Genomic DNA, 22,492 nt, shown 5'->3' with positions numbered 1-22,492 from the left:
TATTGCTAAATGTAGTTGCCTGTCATGAATGTGCTATCTATTGCTAAATGTAGTCTGCAACCATAGAAACCCGTCTGCGCAAGGTTTTAAAGCAAAGAATAGTTTTTCTAAATCTGATCTTACTATTTGTTATATGATGAACAATAACCACTAAACTACCAGGACAACAGCTCTCAACTTGGGCCTTAAATCGACACAAGTTGTCAAAACTACTGTCCCAATTACCATAGAGTTGTTTCAGTGGTAGATCCTTACCCATATTTACTCTTTTGTAGTTGATACTGACCCTGCGGTCTTCTTTAAGCTTCTGTTGCAACACCTTTTGCTTGATGTCCTACGCCACGGAGAAAATAAATACCTGGATAGAACATGGAACTTGGGGGTTATTATCTGATGGGAAACACAGGTGGATCCTGACAGTTCCCTGATTTAATGAAACAAAGAACAAAGATGGAGGTCAGCGATCTCGACGACAGTTAGCAAAACAAAAAACAAACTTCGCTACACAAGTCCCTGGACGCCATGGAGAAAACATGCACCATGGCCAAGGTGCAACGGGGGGAGGGGGTGGCATCCTCACCGCTGATTTAATGAACGCAAGATCAAAGATGAAGGTCGGCACTTGCCTGGGGCAGTCGGCCATCGCGATGACAATATGTTGCAGTCAAATGGTTTAAAAGTAATTGGATTGCATCGAACTACTACTAAAAAATATCAGTTGTTGTGTGATGGAATAAAAAAACAAAGAGAAACAGAAGAGTTTTATGACTTACATCTTACCAAAGGCCCATCAACCTCCTCCATCTTCTCTTTGCCATATAGACGCTCCACCAAAGCGAGAGCAAACTCAATAGCTATTTCTAGACCCCGGCTGGTCACGGCATTCTGATTCACTACCACCCTTAAGTTCATAGGCATCACATCTGCAGTGAACTTCTCCACGAATGATGGATAACAACTTGGGCACATATAATTACACATCTAATTTCACCAAGAAAATATACCCTGTGGCTTGGTGCTAAAAAGGTTGCCGATATGTGCTCTAAGAATTCATCGCTGACGCATGCAAGCAAATTAAAAAAAACAAACATTGTTAAATAAAGTCCCTAGACGATCGATGTTGCTTGATGTCCAACGCCATGGAGAAAATAAATACCCTATGTGGTCTTCCAACAGTTATAGGTTCTGCAATTTTTCAAGAGGCATTTTAACTTATAATAAACACTTGATTGGTCACAGTCAGATTCCGGCAGTTTACAAATGGCTTTGGGAATGCTTTTGTCAACCCACACACGGAGCACACAGGATAAGTGCAAGCAGATGAATTGAGCTGCAGCTCTTCCTCTTCCTAGTGCATCGTACTACACTGCGCGCGCGCGCGCACACACACACGGAGACTTTCCCTTGGGAAATCACGTGGTAACAGGACGCGGACTCGGTGATGCCTCAGAGCCTCAGAGGACGAGCACGACCTTGGTGGTGTATATGATGGTGTTGTCGCCGTCGGGTCGAAGAAGCCGAAGGTGTGGCCCAGGTCTTCGACGGTGGCCGCGTTGCCCGCGACAGTGACGTTGAGCACCGCGAACTCGTCCGGGCTGATGAAGCCGCCCCATCCTCGACTCGGGTAAAACTGTCTTTCTTGACTCGGGTCCCCCATCCCTCTTCGTCCTAGAAACTAGAATCCCCGTGGTGGCGTGTACTATTCTACTCCGTGCGAGAGAGATTTGCTTGAAAGGTTTGGCTGCAGGAGCCGCCGCAGTAGACGAACAGGACAGTAATTGGGTGCAACTCCAGTGCAGAGCATCTCTCAGCAGCTCATCTCATCGCCTATTCTGAACAGCCTGACAAACCACTGTATCGCCTATCGGCGACTCTCCTGCCAAACCAGTACGGATCGCTCCTCCGTTTGTCCTTTGGCATTGCGTAGACAGCCCACTAGCGGCCTGACCAGGTCCGCAGCTCGAGTTCGCAGTAGCAGCATATTACAACAGTACCGGACATGCGGCGCGAGGGCGGCACGGCACTGCCGCGCCCGCACGGTCAGGTCCCATGCATCCAGGAGCCCACTCGTAACATCGAGTCTCCTGGCTGGTCACGCGTCGGTCCCGCTTTGACCATATAGTAGGACTCCCACTGGTCTCCTCCTGCCTACTCCCTCCATCCAAATTTTTATTCAAATTTTTTATAAATATCATGTATCTTGTTATGACTTATTTTATTATTAAAAATATTCTAATAGTAATTTATTTATTTTACAATATGTACATAATTTTAAACGACAAATGGTCAAACATGTTTAAAAGTAAAAAAGAATGGTGTTTTTTGACGGAGGGAGGGTGGTAGGAGTAGTAAAACCACAAGGACCCAGTCCATGGCATGGAAACCTCGAAGCGCGCATCGCGGTATTCTGACACGGACGTGTGAGCTAGCCGCCACCATTCGCCACGCCTAAGTGTGATGAGGCCATCTCAACTAAACCAGATGTAAATCAAGCGCATGATATGGGATGTCAACCAACCAAGGGAACAAGTGAACATTGGACCAATTACACGAAGCCGAGCTAAGAAACTCCAACAAGAGGTGAACGTGCTACTTTGTGAAATTCATTTTAATATTAATGAGAATTATATACTGCCTAATTCGTGCACATTGTTATTGCTCAGGTTCACTAAGGAGGATGACAAGAACACAGAAGGAGAAGATTATAGAGAAGGGCCACACTCGAACCCGACCAGTGCTGTAGAACAGTCCAAAAGAATCAGTCATAACTCTTGATTCCCAAAAGCTATAATTGTCAATGAGGACATTTTGGAAAGCTTATCAAGTCTACTTTCCAAATGGCATACTTGCAGAGTACTTTGGATTATCCATAAATGAGATCTGAGTACTTTAGTGAAGACTGGTCAGAAGGTCAACAATCTGCCAGACGTTCAACTTCCCATGCAAAACTGTGCCACTGTACAATATTTTGTGCTTCATGCTGCACATGGTTGGAAAGATTATCACATTATCTTTCCAACGCAACAAACCTCATATCATTTAGACTTTCCAATATGGAGTTATGGCCAATTTAGTGAAGATTGCATAGAAGACCAACAGCCACGCAAGGCTCCTCGGGTTTTCAGTTCGTGGTGACTTTTGAGTTACCATAACCCCGGAAACTCCAAGAGTCATTCACACCCAACAAGGAGGGTTGTTTCTTGTATAAGTACTCCATGTATCTTAGAGATGAAGGAAGACTTTGATAATGAAATAGAACCCCTTTTGTTCAGCTGTGTGCTAACAAATTCAGAGAGTGATCTCTACCCCTTTGCTCTTGTGATTTCCCTTGGAATTATAGAAGCGGCCGCTTCATCGGCACCCAATCCGTGCTCCTGCTACTTCGTGCGCAGGTTGCGTAGGTTGGTTCTTTGAGAGTATGATTGGGCGAATCCTTGGTTCAGGCTGCCGTATAGAGACGGTGGTTGACTCCTTGTGCGTGTCGTTAGGTTGCACTAGTTACCCGGCTGCTTGCAGCTAGTTACATTGGCTGAGATTTCAGCTAGTTAGCTTGTTCAAGATCCTGCGTTGTGAAGATCGGGACCGAGACTTATCATCTGGTATCAAGAGCTGTGTTGCCACGGTAGGATTCTTTACCCTTGGCTACATATATTTTTTGTCTTCGTCCTATCCACCATAAAGCTATAAAAAAATTATGTCATAGCCTTTTATCTCAATTTGTTTATCTAGTGAGTTTGGTTAAGTTTCAGTCCATTAGAGTCTTTGTTTAGTTTTTAATCACATCATTCTTTGCGTGTCCTTTTGTGCCTTTCATATCTCTGAAAAAAATTCCCACAAAAAAAAGAGTAAACCACTTCTATCCTTTGCGTAAACTTTTATCCTATCAACATATATAGCTGCTGGTTGCATGAGTTTCTACCTTTAATTTTTGCAAGTATTATATCTGATCTTGTCTTAGTATTGTTAAAAAAAATAGTAAAAAAAAGAGGAAAGAAAAGTTGCAGAAAAAAAATTGTTGTGCTGAGAAAGTTGGAAAAGAAAGAAGGGAGATCAGATTGTTGGTATGCACAAGTGCTGAATTTTCATATCAAGTGTGTAACCAGTTTGCTATCTTCCTTTGGTGCAATTTTTGCTAGGAGATTCCTTGTGAACCATCCATCCCTAGCATAATCCTTATTTGCATCAAGTCTGAAATTTCTTTTGTGCGCGTGTTGCATCCATTACATCAGTCATATCTTGTGATCAGCACTAGGCATTGGATCTCTAATTTGGATTGCTATTTAACTTTACAACGACTAGAATTCAGGTTGCCCCTTGTGTATTACCCTTACCAAGCTCCACATAAAAACCATAGTGTACGGTTTGCTTGATCTTGTATTCGCTCAATTATCACTACTCTTTACCACCACATGGATTACTTCTGTGATCTATAGGAAAACATAAGAGCTTCGGTTGGTAAGAAAAGGTGAGATTGTGAGAGTTCCACATATTATCCTATACCACATATAAGCTTGTTGTTGCATATGCATTAACCATGGCAGGCCGGAGATAGACCAATCTTCCATTCTATGGAAGTACTGATCCGGAAGAGTTTCTTGATTGGCAAGAGAAAATGGAGATTGAACTTGAAGTTCAAGGTTTTCCAGAATCCAAGAAGATAACATGAGCTGTACTTGAGTTTGAAGATTATGCTCTTGATTGGTGGAAGCAATATCCACAGAAGTGTCTCGTCAAGAATTGGAAAGATTTGAAGAAGGCCATGAGAAAAGAATTTGTTTCAAGAAAATATGGGATGATTTTGTTTTGTCGTTTGGAGAATTTGAAGCAAGGTACACTACTACAGAACATCAATGTTGTCCCGGTTGGGAAACCCTTTTTGTCCCGGTTTCCCAACCGGGAACGCCAGGCCGGGACAAATGGGGGTGCTCTTTTGTCCTGGGTCTGGCAACCGGGACAAAAAGCAATACCAACCGGGACTAAAGGGTCTGCCAGTGCCACGTGGCTGGCGCACCATTTTGTCCCGGTTGGTGTTACCAACTGGGACAAAAGGTCTATTTTTTTTCCTGTTTCTCTTTTCTCAATTCTTTTTCTATTTCAATTATACTTTTGCATTTCAATTAAACTTATGTATTGGAATTCAGTGTATAAGATCTCCACTAATATATACATATATATAGTTACTTATATAATATTTATCCTAGATAGTTTCCATATATAAACATATATATTATTGGAGGGCTTAAATATATAATACATACATACTCATAAATAGAAATATAATACAAGCACACACACACACATATATATATATATATTTACATAGGTATATTCGTTCTTAATTACATATATATGCGTATATTATCATATTTGCTGCGATTGTCAATGTGAGATTGTCCATCATAGTAGAATTCGTCTTTTGGATCGAGGACTTGCTCAACAATAAATCTAGACAATTGTTCTTGAATCTCCATAATCTTTTCCTCCGGTATGAGTTTATCGCGCATCTCCTCGACCTATGGAAAAGGGGATAATTAATTTTGACTAATTAAAATACGAGTTCAAACATTAACAAGTTTTTTACTTACTTCCTCCTCCCAATCTGCCAAGGCCCTTCGAGGACCTACCAGACCGTGGATGTTCTCGCATACATAGTATGCGTATAAATTAGTGCCTTGTTTCTGCCTCATACACTTTAAGAGAGAAGAAATTATCAGGTATTTACATGAATATATAATAAAACTAATGAAACATGCAATGAATCATCCAAGTATGTACCGCAACAATATCATTTGCTTGTTATGATGAACGCTTATGTACTTGAACAAGTTTTGGAATATCTCATCGGAATTGTCACGTAAAAGCCTCCAATTACAAGTAATTGGGTCGATGAAGCCGAGGTGAGAGTATCCCTTTCTCCTGCAAGTTTGTATCTCCATTCTACATGATACCGAATAAATCAAGGGATCAGTATGTTGAGATCATGCAAAACAATACGTAAGGAGAGTAAAATACTTACAGAACCCACAAGCCGACCATAGAGATGTCGAGGTTCTCCTGATGGAATAGTTGGTAAACTTCTTCCCAGTTTATCCATATAATGGCCTCCCCCCGTAAGAAATTATCATCTTTAATCTTTGCGCCCTGCATGAAGATGCAATCGGCCATCGCACGCATGTAGTGCTGGTGCAGCTTATACATTTGCGTTGGAAGCACGGACTCTACTTCGGGGGTACAAGAGATTTGCCCAGCTCATACGTCCATTTGACGACCACATCGGCCATTGGAATATCTTCTCCCCGGCAATCTGAGCCGCCGTCAGGTTTGCTTCTTTCAAAAATGTAACAAAGCCTTGTTGCGTCATCTGTCCCACTACGAGAGGCTCTATTGATTGTTTCTTTTGGGCTCCGAGCTGTGGAATGTCGGACGACGACTTTGATTGTCTCTTCTTTTTCTCAGTAGTTTTGATAATTGTGCGGTCGTAGTTAGAAGGGGGATCTCTCAGAATGAATTTTCTCTTATTTGCTTCGCACATTCCCTTAAAAAATTTCAAATCTCCCATATTTATCACTTTCTCGGGCTCTGGCTTTGGTTTCAGCTTGAAGTGCTCTTTAACTCTTTCTTGAGTTATCCGATCGCATTCTTCAAGGCTCATGTCCCAGGGTTTAATAGGAGCCTGCTTGGTTTTTTTCTTCTTTTCCTTCTTCTTTGGAGGCTCCTTAGCCAGTGCAGCTACCTTCTTTGCCGGTGGCTGTTTCTGTTTCTTTGCCGGCGGCGGAGGGGGGTGACCAAGGAGGTGACGGTGACGCTTGAGTGTTCATCGGCACATGAGATGATGGTGATGGAGAATGTGCCGGTGAACCTTGCCGAGACAGTGCTGCCCTTGGGGAGTTTTGCGGAGATGCCGGCCTTGGAGAGGCATGCTGAGATGCCAGTCTTGGTGTTCGATCATCCGACTTTAGGACGATGTAGTGCTTATCCCATAGGATGTAGCCATGAATGGCTTCTGCTAGTGTCCTCTCCCCATCGCCTCCAGGAATATCAAGCTCGAGCGTCTCCCAACCCTGGCACACCTGCTCCACGCCAACTCTTGTGTATCCTACCGGAATTTGCTGCCCGTGGTACACGTTGCCTAGTTAGGTTGGCATGGCGGTACCGTACGCAACAGTGAACATTAAGTTCTTAATGGCAGTCTGCAGGTCACAAGGTGTCCGCTGGGTGATCTCATCCACTGGAAATCGCTGCGGTGCCGTCGCTTCAACTGCGGCTTGGATCACTATTGTCTCAACGGCGACGTCTGTGGAAGCAAAACCGCTTTTCCGCTGAGATAGATGATCGGCAGCGACATTAGGCTCTGCAGGCACCGGTTGCTCTTGCTGTTGCTGGCTCATTGCTATGGCCACTTGGCGTTGAACCTCTTCCTCTAGTCTTTGATCGTGTGACATGAGCCGTTCCTCTAGCCTTCGCAAGTGCTCCTGCTCATCATTCTTTCTTCTTTGCCGACTTCTATAAGATTCAATGTAATCCCTGAACCCATACTTCCACGGAACCACGCCTTTGCCTCTTGTACGGCCCGGATGTTCTGGATTCCCAATGGCATAAGTCAACTCGTCCCTCTCTCTATCCGGCTAGAATGTTCCCTCGGCCGCTGCTTTTATGGCCTCCTGTAGTCAATGGGTCCAAGCTTCCCCTATGACCATAAAACTAGGTCCTTGACCTTTTAGGCTAGTTCATGGTCGCAGGTTGGATGCCTCTATCAAGCAGATCCTGCTCCATCTTCTCCCATTTGGGTATTGCAAGCTTGTAGCCTTCTTGCCCTAGAGTGTGATGGTACACTTTCTTCGAGGCATTATCTTTGGCCTTCTGCACCTTCTGAAGCCCAAGCTCTGAAGACTTGTATTGCACAAATGCATCCCAGTGACCCCTGAGCTTTTCGAGCTCGCCGGTAAACACGGGAGTGGTCCCGGTCTTGATATATTTCTTCGTCAAAATTTTCTTGAATGATTGCAGCTATTCGGCCATCTTGCTCAGGGTCTAGCGCTTGCATATCTCTTCTGATTCAGCTGGAACCGTGAAGTTCTTCTTAAGCTCCCGCCAGCACCATTCTTTCTCTCTCTCGGGTACCGCATCCCGTTCCTCGCTTGGATTGGAAGCTTTCCATAGCCTGAAGCTGATCGGGATGTGGTCCCTAACAATACATCCAGATTGTCTTACGAATTTTTTGGTGGCAGCTTCTGGAGCGATCGGTTCACCATCTGGACCAACTTCCGTTATAATGTACTGCCCTTCCAGTTTCTTTGTCGGGCCTCGCTTCGTCTTTTTCTGCTGCGACGATGATCCAGATGGCTATACAAAAACATTCATATATTTATATAGTATTCATATAGATTCAGATAAAAATATGATTTTGAATACAAGTATAGTTGTGATATGTACATTAGCACTTTGTTCACCAGCAGCATCATCCTGAATGGATGGTGCCTCAATTCCATCACCGGACATATTCAAATATATGTCGGTATTGCTGCCATCATCAGCTTGTTCGGGGGCATCTCCTTGTGCACCACCACCTTCGGCAATAATATTCAACAGGAACTGTTCGTCTTCCGCGTCTGTTTGTTGTCGCGGGTCCATCGTAACTAAAAAAATGAATACAAATAAAACCCTTAAGAAAATTCTCTAAAAAATTCACATATTTGCGAGGATTGGATCGGAATTCATTTACATGGATGAGGTCGAGAAGGGGACTACGTTTGGATCGGACTACGTTTACATGGATGTTTAGATGGCAAATACTCTAACCATTTCCAAGTGGTAACGAGAAGGGGACTACGTTCGGTAACGGTTTGAGTGTTGAACGAGTGAGTGTGTGTGTGTGTGTGTGTGAGCGAGCGTCGGTGAGAAGGAGAGAGCGTCGGTGAATATAAAGAAGTAACATAAATGACACCTTTCAATTAAGAATAAAGAATACATGTAATTAAAGTCTTTGAATGACATAATTAAATAATAAATACATGAAAAATTAAAGTCTATGAATGACATATGTAAATAATGAATACATGATAATTAAAGTCTTTGAATAACATAATTAAATAATAAATACATTATACACTCTCTAATTCTCCAATACATTATACACTCTCTATTTAAATAATCAAAAGCATTTCCTTCTCTATTTCTCTCTAAATTCTCCATAATTCTCACTATATCTTATAACTAAATTCTAGATAATATCAAATAATGGAAACCTTATACCTTAATTAAATTCAACAAAAATATCTCTATAATTAAATTATAGTTAATATTTACTAATAGAAACAAATAATATATATATAATTCTATAGTAAAAGAAAAAAAAGAATGGCCGGCGGCCCATACCACGTCGGGGACAGGGACGGCGCGGCGTCGGCGTCGAGTCGTGCAGGCGGGTGGAGTAGCGTCGAGGCGGCGGCGCGGCGACGTCGAGGCGTAGCCGGCGGCGCGCAGGGGTGGGGGCGGCGGTGTCGAGGGGAGCCGGAGCGGGCCAGGGGAGGCACACACAGGGTGGAGGAGACGTCGGCGAACCTCACCGGCGACTCCAAAGGGGCGGAACGGCGGTGTGGAGGCGGCCCGACAGCACTCAGGCGGCGGAGCTCGGGCGCGCGGCGCTCGAGGGGGGGGGGGGGGACGATGGCGGACGTCGACGGCGCTCGGGGACGGCGGAGCTCGGCACCGACGGCGAGATGGGGCGGCGGAGGTCGGCAGCGCTCGGGGACGGCGGCGGTGGCAAGCAGGAGGCGCGGTGGGAGCTGGGGACGACGGTGGCGCGGCGCAGATCAAGAAAACCGCCAAGTGTTGGGGAAGGGGGGAGGAAGAAGGGAGATATAGGGGTAGGGGAAGGGGGGACAAAAGGGGTGGCCTTTTGTCCCGGGTGAAGCCACCACCCGGGACAAAAGGGCCTTTTGTCCTGGGTCGTGGCTCCACCCGGGACAAAAGGTGTTTTTAGGCGGGTCGGGAAAATTCCCAGCCCGCGGCCCACCTTTAGTCCCGGGTGGATCTACCACCCGGGGCAAAAGGGGCCCGTTTTCCCTCATTCCCGCCAAATCTTTTGTTTGTTTTTGGTTCTTTTTACCTCTCTTTTAAAATAGGCTTTCATTTGTTAATTCAGTTAAAAAAATTATGGTTCCAAAAATTATGGAAAAAATTGCTTATCTCTATATAGACTTGATACACGCAACAAAAATGTTTAATTTTCATTCAAGTTGGTCAACAAAATTTCTAAATTTTTTGAAATCATATTTTTTATGTTGACCATGCAAAAATATATTAGGTGAATAAATTTTTTAAAACTTTTGCTTTTCGACAGAAAGTGGGTTCTATCACGATATTAACTTTTAAAAAGTGAGTTTTACATAAAAATAAGCAATTTCATGACATTAATGAGTAGTGTGTGAGTTTGTGAGATAGTGTATGTGTTAGTGAGAGATTGTGTGTGTGTTAGTGAGAGAGTATAGTGTGTTAATGTGAATGAAATAAATAAAATTAGTTGAGTAATCCATATTATTGTATGAAAATTATACTTGTGTCTGATAATTAAGTGAAAACTATAAAAAATGATATATATATAACACATAAAAGGATAATGGTACAGTACATATATAATAAAAGTATTCAAATTGCCATTACTTTTGTATAGAATAATAGGAAATGATTCAAGTACATGAAAGATTGGCGGTAACAGACTTTCTCTTGACAAATGTCCCTTGATTATGATCACGGCGCAAGTATGGAGCATCATCATTGGCTAGCATGATGCATGGATCAGCATTTACTTCGAAAGGTGAAATGGCAACAAAGTTATTATATTCTTCTGACAAATCTGTCTTGTCCTCCACTCCAAAGATGTTTCTCTTCCCTGATAGAACTATGTGTCGCTTAGGCTCATCCTTTTGCTTGTTGATCCCCTTCTTTGGCTTGCTGGATATGTCTTTAATGTAGAAAACCTAAGCGACATCTGTTGACGCTCACTAACGACCATTTCCGGGCATCAACTTGATCAGAAAATCATGAGAGTTTGCATTTCTTATACGCACTTATATTCAATAAAGTCCCTAAACCACACTTTACCTTCTAGAATATGCAAGTTGTGTTTTTGAGCTAATATGCAGGTTGCAAGCACACTTTGGCCCAACAGAAAAACACAAAAAATATCAGAGTACCGATTCAGGCTCAAATGGACCAAGTGTAGCCCAAGAACCGAAGCAAGACCAATCAAGACAAGCTCTACCTCGGTGTTCAGACCATGCCAGGCCCAGACAAGCCCAACCCCCAGTAGTTGGGGGCGGTTGGCGCCACTGGCAGGCCGGCCGACCCCCTGGTCAGCCGACCGGCCCGTGGGCCCCACAACCTTAAACTTGCTACATGGCAGCATGGCATTGGTCCCCTAAGTCGGTTTACAGAGGATTAGCTGCAGAAACCCCGTGGCTCCTTGCTATAAATACAAGGGGGGGGGGGTAGAGAATGAGAACACACACACACACACACACCTCACATCACTCACCTCTCAAGTTCTCTCTTGCATAGTCTTTAGGCTTAGTGGAGTTTAGGCGAAGTCTAGGAGTTATCGAGTCGCCGGAGTTGCTCGAGAGTCTGGTATGGGTTCACCTCTAGCTCTCTCTTGTAATATTCGGTCGTTTGTAATAGAATTAGACTATGGTTACCGATATCTGCTTGAAGTATATTCTGAGTTATCGGGTATATGCTTCTTGTCATGGTTGCATTATTATTCAATGATTTCATTGCATAATTGCCATGTGCTAGAGATAGTTAGTCTTTTGTTCTTAGAACTCTATCAACTGCATCAGTATTCGTATGATAGCTCTAGTGTGATGTCTGTCCATCCGGAGGGTGGGGGCTCCGCGCGGGACACTAGAGTATCCCTTACTAGTGTAGACATGGTGTCTAGATTAGCTAAGAGTTGCTAGATGTCAACTATACCCTTGGTTTGTAGAGGTAGCCGGCAGGTGGTGACAGCCCTGTCCGAGCCTTTTAGTTATCCTCCACGTTCGGTATGGAGGGTAGGAGGTACATAAAGTCACCGGGGTGTACGGGCTCCTCCCGTTACTTCGATAGTGATCTCCCTATTGTGTAGTTTAATCTCTGACGAGTTAACTAATGAGAAAGTGTAGATATAGCTAGCCTAGCACAGCTGACTTGAGCTTTGACTTTTACCTTGCTCCCGGCCTAGAGTAATCTTTATTCTTTTATCCAAGAGAGTAGTTGTGTGTGTGTCACACTACCTCCTACCATGTTATTATCTTACCCCTGTTTATGCATGAGAATATCCAATCTAGATAGAGCTCACCAACTAATCTATATACTCTCTCACTCATCGCCTTCCCTGCGGAAATATAAATGACACCCCGGTAAACTCCCGAGTAAAATGCTACAGCGGTATTCCGTGCGCTTGCGGATTTATTCGTGGTTCATGAAATACTGCCACCCCACAATTGGCGTCTGCGGGCGTCATCGCCAAGTGATGTTGGTAGGCGCCAACAAGCATTTTTGGTGCCGTTGCCGGGGAAGGCACAGAGTGGAATATATAGACAAAGTTGTGAACAAAATCGAGATTGGTATTCTCATGCTAAACATGTTAACTTGGCTTTGTTTTCTTGTCTTTGTTGATAGAAAACAGGGTAGTGCATGACCGGTTTCGACTTGCCGCAAAACTTTCATTCCGATCCAGAGTCACTTTTGAGGAGGACGCGAGCTTGTCTCGTATCACCTCGGAGATCACTCCCAGTAGTTGATCCAGTCATCGCATCGTCGTCAGCTCCTAGAGCTATGGCCCAGAAGACACTCCGTGATTATTCTGCTCCGTCTGCTAGCCAGGTCCCAACCGGACCTGAGGTTAACACTGGAGGAGAAAATTTCGAGATCAAGACGGGTCTCATTACGATGGTGCAGCCAGCCCATTCTGTGGCAAGGCCAATGAGGATGCCAGCGCTCATCTCCAGTAGTTCCTGGAGCTCTGCAGTACTTTTGTTATCAAGGGTGTATCACAAGATGCAATCCGGCTCCGTCTGTTTCTGTTCTCTCTCTTGGGGAGAGCGAAGCAATGGTTTTATGCTAATAAGGCGGCTGTGGATACTTGGGACAAATGTGCCAAGGCGTTCCTCTCAAAGTTCTTCCCGACGGTCAAAACCAATGCTCTTCGTGGTCGGATTTCGAACTTCCAGCAGGCATCAAATGAGTCAATTCCGGAAGCTTGGGAGAGGCTTCAGGAGTACATTCTGGCATGTCCGCACCATGGAATGGATAATTGGCTCATTCTACAGAACTTCTACAACGGGTTGACACAGTCATCCCGTGATCATGTGGATGCCGCTGCGGGTGGAGCTTTCTTCTCGCTGACCGTTGAAAGAGCTACATCATTGATCGAGAAGATGGTTTCCAACCAAGGTTGGAGCGATGATCGCCTCCAACCATGCCAGCGAGGTATGCACTCCGTCAAGGAGGCTGGCATGCTCGCTATGAAGATTGATCTCCTCCTCAAGAAGTTCGAGGATTATTGCCAAGATAAGGCTCAGATGCAAACACTTCAAGCCTTGGAAGCTCGCATGACGTGTGAGGTCTGTGGGAATGTTGGACATTCAGGCGATAATTGTCCAGAAACCCAAGAAGAAGCTCTATTCCTCAATGGTAGCAATGTGTTTCGTTCACAAGGAGGTCAGGGGTGGAATCAACCACGCCCATATTACCAAGGAGGTAAAGGGAATTCGAATTCTTTCGGTCCTAATCAGCCTACCTTGAGAGATCTTGTCTACGGCCAAGCGAAGATGAGTGAGTCCCTTTAGAAGCAGTTGGCCATTATGGACAAATCTATGGAGACCATCAATGCCAAGATGGACGGATTCTAAACAGTTATGAAAAACTAGCTGTGTTTCAATGAGGCGCTAGAAACTCAATTGGCTCAACTAGCTGCTGCTACACCTGCTGCTGAACTAGGGAAGATTCCGGGGCAACCCGAGTCTACTCTAGAAAGCATGAATGTCATCAATGCTATGTGAAAAGAGCCCCGTAGCAGGACACCCCTCAGCTATGCAGAGAAGCTCACACGCCCAAGAAGAGGTGCGTGGGGCGAGTTAGCAGCCACAATAAGAGAAGATCCCGGAACCCCAGTGATTAGCTGCTCAATCTTTGATTATGAATTTGATCACGCCCTTTGTGACCTTGGAGCCAGCATCAACATCATGCCCAAGGTAACTTTTGAGAAGCTAAGCTATCCATCAATTTTCCCTACCACAATGTGTGTTCAGCTGGCAGACTCCACGATAAGATACCCAAAAGGAGTTGTGGAAAGGTTAATGGTCAAAGTCAAGAACACCTACATATTGGTGGATTTCGTAGTCCTTGATATGGAAGGAGATCTTGGAATCCCGCTCATACTTGGGCGACCATTCCTCAGGGATACAAATGCCAGAATCGATGTGGGGAGAGGAAGAATCAGCCTCCGTATCATGGGAAAGACCATAAAATTTAAGTTCCAAAACAAGAGAGACGTATTCCTGATTCATGAGGATAGCAAGAAACAAGGGCTATGGGCAGAGCCCGGTTGGGATGATCAAGACTACCGCCCCTCTTCCAAGTCAACTTGGGAGGATTGGGAAATTCATACTCCACCAACCGAGCCAGTGGAAGATGATCAGAAGACCCCTAATTTCATCACCAATACAGTATGGGAAGATCTGAAGATCGTCTATCCAGCATCCGAGGATCCTATTCCTGCGGCGCCTACACCACCAAAGAAGACCAAGAAGGTGTGGCGCAAGAAGAAAAAGACGTCATCGACCGCTACTACTTCTCCAGGTACGGACGAAACGACATCAACCTGATCAGGTATGGAGAAAGGTCCTGCTTTTCGACCCTAACCAAGAGCTAGCTTGGGGGAGGTTCCCTCCCCTAAGTCAACTGTATCCCTTTATTTGCTTTCAATAAAATTTGGTAAAAACCTCTAGAAAACAAAACAAAAATTTACTGCTTTATTTCCCTTTTCCATGATGCGCGGTAAGAATGTTTTAACTCCCTTTTGATAAGTTGAAAGGATGAGTTTTGCTTTGCTCTATCATGTCTGCTATGGCTAGTCTGAAAATGAGAGTTCTCTTAAGTTTATATTCGTTGGTTATACAAATATTTTGCCAATAAACCTGAAAGTTCTGTGGGTTGCATGTGCTTGATCCGAGTCTAAGTTGTTGTGAGTTCAGATATGGTAAATAAGGTTATGCAAGCTTGTTCTAGTAATGCTTGAAGTCTGGAGTTGTTTTCAAAAATAAAATTAAAAAGGCAAGTTCCCCAGCGATATGCAATGTCCTACCAAAGCCATATGTCATACTCCATGAAAAACCCTTATACATATGCTGTTTGATGTTCTATTGAGTTTTGTCAAATTGGGTGACCCTATTGAGATACTCTTCAAGCTTTCTCGATCATAAGCACATACACGTCCCATCCATTTACTATATTCCTACACTGGGAATTAGTACTACCATCCATTCCATATTAATTAATGCTCCATGTCTCGGTAATTTCTCTCGTAGAACATGCCTGAAATAAAATAAAAGTTAGATTATGGTTGCCCCAAAAAAAGAAAAGATGGCATGCCAAAGAAGCATGACCCAAAAAAAAGAGGGGGGAGAGAGAAAAAGGGATGACCATGTCTCAAAAAAAAAGAGAGACATGGATGATTCGAGAGAGAAAAAGCCATTACCTCAAGGAGTAAGCCATATACATCCATCCATTCATACACTTGCACCTTTTGATCGAGATTGCATGACTTGTTTCTCCATGGATCCTCTCTTTGACTTTACAATAAATAGAATACAAGTGTGCCCTGTTCTTATCCTACCTTGAGCTCCACAAAGGCTTGTAGTAGTAGGGAAGATCAAAGGCAAATACTACCCTAGTAAGGAAATACAAGATGAGTGCCTCGAGAGAGTTATCCTAGGAGCTTTGCCATGTTTTCAAAAATCTTTCAAAAAAAAGTGTCTCCAGATGGATTGCGGATCCATGAACAAGTAAGTATTCTTTATGCACCATTCTAACTCTCAACAACCCAAGATGAGGAGATAGCTGAAAGCCCCATGAGGGAGTAAGGTAATTGAGCAAAGGTATGCTAACCGACTTATTTAAGCTTGAGGATGAATCTCTTTCCTTCAGACTATGACATGACAGGTAAGGTATGAGTCAAAGTGATTTTCTGATCAACAACCTGATTTGTCCTACTTTGCTCGGGACGAGCAAAGGACAGCTAAGGGGATCTTGTTGACGCTCACTAACGACCATTTCCAAGCGTCAACTTGATCAGAAAATCATGAGAGTTTGCATTTCTTATACGCACTTATATTCAATAAAGTCCCTAAACCACACTTTACCTTCTAGAATATGCAAGTTGTGTTTTTGAGCTAATATACAGATTGCATGCACACTTTGGCCCAACAGAAAAACACAAAAAATATCAGAGTACCGATTCAGGCTCAAATAGACCAAGTGTAGCCCAAGAACCGAAGCAAGACCACTCAAGACAAGCTCTACCTCGGTATTCAGACCAGGCCAGGCCCAGACAAGCCCAACCCCCAGCAGTTGGGGGTGGTTGGCGCCACTGGCAGGCCGGCCGACCCCCTGGTCGGCGCACCGGCCTGTGGGCCCCACCGCCTTAAACTTGCTACGTGGCAGCATGGCATTGGTCCCCTAAGTCGGTTTGCGGAGGATTAGCTGCAGAAACCCCGTGGCTCCCTGCTATAAATACAAGGGGGGGGGTAGAGAATGAGAACACACACACACACACACACACACACACACACACACACGCACAGACACACACACACACACACACACACACCTCACATCACTCACCTCTCAAGTTCTCTCTTGCATAGTCTTTAGGGTTAGTGGAGTTTAGGAGAAGTGTAAGAGTTATCGAGTCGCCGGAGTTGCTCGAGAGTCTGGTATGCGTTCATCTCTAGCTCTCTCTTGTAATATTCGGTCGTTTGTAATAGAATTAGACTATGGTTACCGATATCTGCTTGAAGTATATTCTGAGTTATCGGGTATATGCTTCTTGTCATGGTTGCATTATTATTCAATGATTTCATTGCATAATTGCCCGGTGCTCGAGATAGTTAGTCTTTTGTTCTTAGAACTCTATCAACTGCTCCAGTATTCGTATGATTGCTCTAGTGTGATGTCTGTCCATCCGGAGTGTGGGGGCTCCGCGCGGGACACTAGAGTATCCCTTACTAGTGTAGACATGGTGTTTAGATTAGCTAAGAGTTGCTGGATGTCAACTATACCCACGGTTTGTAGAGGTAGCCGGCAGGTGGTGACAGCCCTGTCCGAGCCTTTTAGTAATCCTCCACGTTCGGTATGGGGGGTAGGAGGTACATAAAGTCGCCGGGGTGTACGGGCTCCTCCCGTTACTTCGATAGCGATCTCCCTATTGTGTAGTTTAATCTCTGACGAGCTAACTAATGAGAAAGTGTAGATATAGCTAGCCTAGCACAGCTGACTTGAGCTCTGACTTTTACCTTGCTCCCGGCCTAGAGTAATCTTTATTGTTTTATCCAAGAGAGTAGTTGTGTGTGTGTCACACTACCTCCTACCATGTTATTATCTTACCCCTATTTATGCATGAGAATATCCAATCTAGATAGAGCCAGGGGCATCCCTAGGGGGGTGCGAGCTGTGCGATCGCACAGGGCCCCCAAATTTGAAGGGCCCTCAAAATATGAAGTATACCTTATGTATAGTAATATAGCAGGCTTTGATTTTTTTTTAATTTGCAGCCAAATTCGTAGCAAAACGAGGTTCAAATTGCACCCAGAAATCACATATCGTATTCCTGATTGTCAATAGTCCGACACCCAGCCTTCCGCTCGGCGGCCGCAGCGTTGTTCGATTCGATCACCGACACCGAAGGCAAGCCCGACACCACTTCGTCTCCTGTCGCACACTGACACTCGTGCCTCGCGGAGGCGGAATGGACTCGCACCTGGCGGTCGCCGTCACGGTGTCGACTTGCCGATAACGGTCTCCAGATGTGAGTTGTGAGATGCCTACAGGCCAGGCCACTCCTAGATGCACTACTACAATATTCTTTTCAGAGGCCGTTAGACGCCGCTGCCGCGCTGTGGTTGCCGCAGACAGCGTCTCAGGCTCAGGGTCAGGGCCTTGGCCCTCCGATCTCCGCCCTCACCGTGCGCCTGCACAATACCAAGACATCGAACCGAGTACAACTATTGTTACTTATTACTATTGTTTAATTTTATTAAGATACTATAGGTCCATCTTAACATTTTGCATTGGGCCCCCAGTTTGGCCGGGACACCCCTGGATAGAGCTCACAAACTAATCTATATACTCTCTCACTCATCGCCTTCCCTGCGGAAATATAAATGACACCCCGGTATACTAAGATAGGTCTTATCTCTAGATAGACTCCTAATTAATAAGATAACTTGCAGAGCTACTAACTTGATCTATTTCGGCGGCCTAAGCGTAGGGCACAGACAGGGGTGAGAAGGGGCCCTACTTACCTTCGACAATCCTACTGCTATGAAAACACCCGAACGTGGTGGACTATGAGGGACGGACAAGGCTGTCACCACTTGCCACCTACCACTGCGGTGCCGTGGGGTGGAACACAACCCAAGGTAACTTCCAAGCCAAAGCATCATGCCTAAACTATCGAGTCACTGACTTCCGCCTCGCGCTAAGGCAAGAAGAAACCCCAAATGGACAGAACTTGCTGCCCACACAGACAAGGGATCCCACAGATCAAAGAGAGTAACTAAGTAGGTAACTTAAGCAAAAAGTAAACTAGCGAGGAACTAGAGACAAGCAAGGAAAACTTACTTGATTATAAGATTCCCCCGAGGTGGGTATAAAGTGGGGTAAGGTCGAGAGAACTCGACTCCGCCCCTTTAGCTCGGCTTCCGCCCAAGTTCTCACCTCACACTCTCCCTATTCTACTAAAGATGAACTGAAATTGTGAGGCACTCAAGCTCCCAAGGTGTGTGTTACAAGTGAGGTGAGGGGGTCCTATATATAGTGTGCCAAGGTCGGTTCTTGACAGTTATGATGGTTAGCGCCAGTTGTACGCAGCAGAGGAGGCAGTGCTTGATCTTCACGTGAAGGCTGGACACCAGGGGCTGCCAAGTGGGGCTGGGCGGCTTGGCCTAGGCCGGCCGGCTTGCACTTGCCACCACGTGGCACTGCCTTTCTGTGGGACGGCTCTGATCTCATCCAGACGTCGGTTCTTCATGCGGTTTCCTCAACTGTCATTGTTTTGGGCCGGCCGGCCTCATTGGGCCCGGGCGGCCTGCCTCTGGTGGCCTCTCGGTCTTCTGTTGCACCGACACGTTCCTCTCTGGCCATAGATCACTGCTCAATTGGGTTTTTGCTGAGTACTTGACCATGGCCCAGGTTGGCTTCTCTTTTGGATATGGGTCCATGCCTTCCGGGTCGAAGTTGTGTATTTCTTGATATAGCCTACTGGACTAGCTTGGATTCTCCCTCTTAGTGACTTTGGTAAAGTTTCATGCCAAGGTTCCACCGAAAGTATGCCGGTCGGCCGGATTCGGGCCTTCCAGTCCAAACAGCATCCGTTTTGGGTCAAATTTGGATATGTCATTCCTGAGATCAAATAAACAGCAAAACTTGAGGAACTCATTAGTAATAATGGGTATGGCATGGTTATGGCCTACATTTCATGAAATCAGGCGGAGCGTTGGCGGCGGAAACCATCGTTACCGACCACCAACACACCCCCATAGCCAGACTTTGCTCGTCCTGAGCAATAAGGTCGAGAGAAGAGCGAAGACTGGTTTCATGAACTCAAACTATGCATAAGAGTTATTTCTTAGCTTTCTTTGCATACCTTGGATTCCAGGTGGCCAACATCTTCACTTCCCTCTATTGACCCTCAGAACTCTTCACCAGAATCTATACAAGTTATCTTTCTTGGAATTTGGAGGGTTTTCAGATTTTCGAAGGAATAAATATTAGCATAGGATGATTATTTGACGAATTCCATAGATGTTGGTATGAGAATGTGTGCAGGTGAATTTGGGCCAAAACTGCAAGTAACGAGCATATTATCCAAGGCATAAATTCCTAGGCCAAGCACAAGCAAGCCCAAAGGCCAAAAGGGCCCACTTGGTAGCTGCACATGAGAGGGAGACTCAGCCCACATGCGTGACACGTCATCGATCCGAAGCAATTCCACCTCGACCTATCAGACGTGAGCAAGAAGATCCATGGACCCACCAGGGCATGCAACCGACATAGTTTCGCGCCAAGTCACCAAGAACCGACCTAAGGGCACACTCATCAGTCACGTGTCTGAATTTGGGGGCGAAAGGCGGTGGCCAGAGGCCAGCCGACCAAGAGGTTGACCGACCTGGCACTGGGCCCTCTCGCCTCCAGCTTCCACGTGTCACTTTCCTATTGGCTCTAGAAGACGGTTTGAGGAGGATTGGCTGCATTCCTGGGGTGGCTCCCTCCTATAAATACAAGGGGAGGGGGTGAGAATAGGAACACACTACAACACCACACCATTCACTCTTCTCTTGAGTTATCACTTGGGTGAGAGTTGTCTTAGGGAGTTTAGGAGCAGAGGTACTCAGGAGGGGCGCCAGTAACGGCGCTCTTCTCCAAATTGTATCTCTACAAGAGTGAGGGAGATAGTTGGGGGATGTACCGGGCTTGTCGGCGCTCTTCTCCGCTTGTACCTCGATGGATGCTTATTCAGTTGTAAGTGTTCGACACTTTCTTTGCTTATTTAGAATTAGAGTTTAGATCGCAAGTTATCATCTCTGCCTTATATTAGATGATGTGTATGCTAGCGAGTAGCATTTGACTCTAGAGTGGGCTCCGGATAGAAAAGGATAACCCTGATCGCCTCTAGAGTTAGTAGGAAAAGGCGTAGACGTGGTGTCTAGGCTGGACTATACCACTCAGTTGTCCGATAGTCCTACGGTTTGTATAGGTAGCCGGCAGGTGGTGACAGCCCTGTTCGAGCCTTTTAGTAATCCTCCACGTTCGGATATCGGATAGAGAACTATTATTGGAGCTATCGGCTTGTTTAAGCCGGTCGATACCTTTAACTCGAAGTATAACGACGACGTGATCTCTTCTTCTAAACATAGATTCTAGATCTTAGAAAGTCCTCTCTTTCCTATCCTCCTAAACCATTGTGTGTGTCCTTGGACAGTCTGAAACCGTAGATAGTGTACTCACATTCCCTAGTAGATACGATACCCTGGAATACTCTTGGGTGAAAGCTACAGCGGTATCCGTGCGCTTGCGGATTTTATTCGTGACGTTACAAAATACCAACAAGCTTTCTGGCGCTGTTGCCGGGGAACGGCAACTACATTATCTTCGGACTCAGTTGTCCTCGTATCTTTTTCCTTTTCTTTCCTTCTACATTTACCCCCGCTACCCTTGGAGCAGCTATCCTTTCCCTAGATCTCTACCCCAATGGGCGAGTTCTTTGAGACATCACCATCTTCCTCATCTAACCATGAACTCGACCCTAGCTTTATAGCCATGGTTCGGAAGCGACCCTTCTCTGGAGAAATTCATGAAGATCCCTATGATCATTTGCTAGAATTTGAGGAACTGTGTTCGGGTTTAGAAATCCTAGGCATGACACAAGAAGCCTTGCGGTGGAAATTGTTCTCCTTCTCTCTTATAGAGAGGGCGGAGCAATGGTACACCCGCACGATAGGAAATATGAGCGGTGATTGGGAGGAGCTTCGAGATGACTTTTGTTACTCGTTCTCTCTCACCAGACGCATAGACTCCCTACCAACCGACATCCTCGATTTTGAGCAATTAGAGAAGGAGTCAATAGGTGCAGCATGGGCAAGATTCTCATGCCTTTTGGCATATATCCCAGACATGTCTATACCCGATGAAGTATCGTTGGAAGTTTTCTACTCGGGTTTAGACATGGAAACTGCCCTAGAGCTTGACGACGCTAGCGGAGGATGGTTCGCACACACAACTCCGGAAGAAGGAAGAGACATCCTAGATAGTTTCTTAGAAGACTCTTTCTTCGCTACCGACCATAGTGAACCCCGCCGAGAGGAATCCGCGTCAAGCCATGAGAGTCTCTCAACACCCGAATCTGAGCCTTCATCTTCCACAGCCCAATATTCATTTGTTGAGCCCTCTCCCGAACCACGAACACCGAAGGAAAAAGAAATTCAACCTTCGGAGTTCTCTTCCCGATTCAAGGATGACCCTTCAGGGAACATCAAAAATACCTCGAATCATCTTAGGCATGAGGAGCCTATGAAATCGATGTGTCTTTATGAGACCCTCGATATAATTTCCCGTCATACACCCGCAATTGATTGGTCGAAGGAGGCAAAGCGTGCTTGCGAAGCGATTCAGATTAGCCCAATCTCTACAACAATCACTTGTTCTATCAAGGGAAAAATCATAGAAGCTC

General features: G+C 45.2%; 1 non-coding gene across 1 annotated transcript; it reads right to left on the bottom strand.

Annotated features, from left to right (window-relative positions):
* Positions 1-13,184: 13,184 nt before the first annotated feature.
* LOC120668224 lies at positions 13,185-13,291 on the bottom strand. The gene has a single exon (XR_005672322.1). It is a non-coding gene; the product is annotated as a small nucleolar RNA R71 (small nucleolar RNA).
* Positions 13,292-22,492: the final 9,201 nt, after the last annotated feature.

Source organism: Panicum virgatum, chromosome 3N (assembly GCF_016808335.1).
Source record: "Panicum virgatum strain AP13 chromosome 3N, P.virgatum_v5, whole genome shotgun sequence".
Taxonomy (NCBI): domain Eukaryota; kingdom Viridiplantae; phylum Streptophyta; class Magnoliopsida; order Poales; family Poaceae; genus Panicum; species Panicum virgatum.
Note: the sequence above shows the minus strand (reverse complement) of the source record. Positions and strands in the feature narration are given on the sequence as shown.